We start from the raw sequence: 440 nt of genomic DNA, 5'->3' as shown, positions 1-440 counted from the left end.
GTGAGGTGGCGGGCGCCTGTAGTCCCAGCTACTCAGGAGGCTGAGGCAGGAGAATGGCGTAAACCCCGGAGGTGGAGCTTCCAGTGAGCTGAGATCCGGCCACTGTACTCCAGCCTGGGAGACAGAGCGAGACTCTGTCTCAAAAAAACAAACAAACAAAAAACAAACAAAAAAAAAACAGCTTCCCAGCCAGGTGTAGTGGCTCACGCCTGCAATCCCAGCACTTTGGGAGGCCCAGGCAGGTAGATCACCTGAAGACAGGAGCTTGAGACTAGCCTGGCCAACATGGTGAAACCTCGTCTCTACTAAAAATACAAAAATTAGCTGGGCTTAGTGGCGGGCACCTGTAATCCCAGCAACTTGGGAGGCTGAGGCAGGAGAATGGCTTGAACCCGGGAGGCGGAGGTTGCAGTGAGCCAAGATCACGCCACTGCACTCCA

This window comes from Mandrillus leucophaeus, unplaced genomic scaffold, assembly GCF_000951045.1.
Source record: "Mandrillus leucophaeus isolate KB7577 unplaced genomic scaffold, Mleu.le_1.0 Scaffold53, whole genome shotgun sequence".
Lineage (NCBI taxonomy): Eukaryota > Metazoa > Chordata > Mammalia > Primates > Cercopithecidae > Mandrillus > Mandrillus leucophaeus.
The sequence above is the reverse complement of the archived record's forward strand: the minus strand, read 5'-3'. Positions refer to the sequence as shown.